Source organism: Pteropus alecto, unplaced genomic scaffold (genome assembly GCF_000325575.1).
Source record: "Pteropus alecto unplaced genomic scaffold, ASM32557v1 scaffold21, whole genome shotgun sequence".
Lineage (NCBI taxonomy): Eukaryota > Metazoa > Chordata > Mammalia > Chiroptera > Pteropodidae > Pteropus > Pteropus alecto.
The window spans coordinates 14,882,061-14,885,013 of NW_006436282.1; positions in this window are offsets into that span (position 1 = coordinate 14,882,061).

Consider the following 2,953-nt stretch of genomic DNA (forward strand, 5'->3'; position numbering starts at 1 on the left):
CCCTCCCTCTTATTTATTTGTTGAAGAAATTGGGGGTGTTTCTCCTATAGAATTACCTACATTTTATATTTGACTGATTGAATTCTCCTGTTGCTTAGCTTGTTTTCTATTCCCTGCTTGACTGTGAATTGTTGATGAGAGCTAGACCCTTGATTACATGTGGACTCTGATTTTTTTCAAGCATACTTTATAAAATGCGTATTTCCTATTGCAGCTCAGCAGGAGGCGCATAATACCTGATTGTCCTGCTTTTACAGGCTGATAAGATCGATTGGTAAATTCAAATGTTGCCAGTCTGAAACCTCCATGATAAAGTTAACCATCAAGCTTTTATCTAATGGATTTTAGCCATCGAAGATGGTTGCATGATCAGTTATTTCATTAGGGATTGCAAAATGGTGATTGATATTCTAATTTAACCATTCCTTCTGCATTTTTTAGCTACATTTCTTCTATAAAGGAGAACCTTTGTTCATCAACTATTTAATTAATCTGAAATCAATTTGTAGAGAAAGTACAGTAAAATAACTTGATTTTTTGCCCATCAATTTTGAGTGTAACAAAGTTTTGATGTCCTAGTAACTTTAAAGGAAACTCGATTTTTTTGGTAGCATTATAAACTTACAGCTTTTAGTGCATTGCAGTCATAATTCTTTTTTGATATTTACATTGGTTTGATACTTACATTGTCAGCTGGAAGAATCACTTCAAGTTGATTGATGTATCTATTTGATGTGACTCCTAGTAGACCTTGACGGCGTCGTTGCTGTCAGATATCCTAGATACATTTTGTAATTTCTACTCGGGCCCTGGACTCAGCCTTGGTTCCTTTTTAGTGGGAAATGATATTTAAAGGTCATAAACTGAGCCCTAGTGGTGCTCATTGCTACTGGGTTGTCATTGGTTCTAAATCTTTTTATTTAGTAGATATTTTTAAGAAGGAGAAATAAATTATGAATGTGTACTGATATTTCCAATCCAAATATAAAATTGCAGCTGTTTTTTTTAAAATTTTTTTTACTTAATCCTTTTGATTTTATATATGTATCTCTTTTTCTGTAACTGAAAAACCTTGTTTCCTTATCTCTCTCTCTCACACACAGCCCCTCTCCCTTTTTTACATAGAGGCAGGCTATAATACACATACTCTTCTCTTTCCTGTTCCACCTAATGATTCCACCTGTCTCAGGGCTCCTTTGCCCCACTACCTCCTTTAGCATCCTTCTCACTTGCAACTCTTGCATTGTACGGGTGGCTACATCAGGCTGCTAAGTCTCCAAGTTCTTTTTAGTTCCAACACGATTTCTCACATTCAGTTAATTTAGCCTCTGAGGAAGCCCAATTTTTTTGGTCCACCTCCCCATTTCTTGTCCAGACTGCCTTTTGCCACACACACAAAGCTTCACATTCGGTCTTGCCTGGAGTAGGCATTCATGTAGTAAAAAGAAAAGAATAAAATTTACTCTCCTTAAACAACTGTGGTAAACACTATTAATATTTCGATATGTTTCCTTCCAGGATTTTTCTAAATATAATATAAAGTAGAAATTTATCTAGTTTAAAATATAGTTAAAAATGTATTACATATAGTCCTTTAGGTCTTTTCTTCAGTTGTTATTATGCTTAAGCATATTTAAGCCATTTTATAATAAAATTCTTTGTAACAAGGAATGGTCCCCAACCCCCTTCCATGGACCAGTACTGGTCCATGGCCTGTTAGGAACTGGGTCACACAGGGGAAGTGAGCAGTGGGCTAGTGAGCCAAGCTTCATCTGTATTTGCAGCCGCTCCCCAGCGCTAGCATCACCGCCTCAGCTCCACCTCAGATCATCAGGCATTAGATTCTCATAGGAGCACTAGGGTCCATGGTACCAAAGAAGGTTGGGGACCACTGCTTTATAATATAATTTTAATACTTTCATAATATTTCACACATAAATTGAAAAATTTATGCAGTCATTCCTCTGTTATCTAATTATGTTCTTTACAATTTTAAAAAAGTATAAATCTTTGTTCACATTTTGGATAATTTCTGCAAACCCTCCTCCAAAGTGAAATTACTAAGGACCAACTGGCTCATTGTTTGGTCTGTCATCCTTATTCTTATCAAGATGATCAAATCAATCAGGAAATGTAGGAGATATAACTTTTGTCTTAATTTCATACATAGGCTGGCAAGAACAGTTGTCATTAGTTAATAAGAGCATCTCTCAGCATGAGTAGATTTGAGTCCTGGCAGGTCTCAGATGGCTCAGCACAGAGTACTGTAAGGCCACTGAGTAGAAGAGGATTCCTGAGTTCTAATCTCAGCTTTTCCACCATCTACTTGTATGACCTCAGCAAGAGTCACACCTCTGTGCCTTAATTTCTAGTCTATAAAATGAGGGACTTGTGTTATATTTACTAAGATTCCTTCTAGTCACCAAATTCTCTGATTTTGTGTTTAGAAGTTTAGGGAAACCTAACCAGGTCCAAAGGCTGCTGTGTGAAGATGTGGCTGGTTGGATTCCTTTTGTCAGCATTCCACAAAGCCATGCTTTGTTCGCAGATGAAGAGAGCACAACTTTACTTGTTCTTAGGCTCAGTGCTAGTTATAGCTGATACAGCTTGTATTTGAGGAAGTACTGAGTTATCGGACAGTCTTGTTTGAGTCTGACTCTCATCCTTTGGCAAACTTTTTCAGCTCTACATCACAGTTTTCAAGAGAAGTTATATAGACAATTTTCTGGACATTGCTGTTCACTAATAACCCAAACCCTCCATCTGCCTATACAAAGAGACCCGCAGATCATGCAGTATGAGCTCTCCACTAAGGCCTACTCATCAACCACTTGTTGTCCATCCTCTGACAAATGATACCTAGTAGACAAAGACAGACCTGCATCAAAAAGTTCAAAATGTCCCTTGAAGCATGAGATAGAGGAGTGCAATTTGCCGTGGATCTTCAACTTTA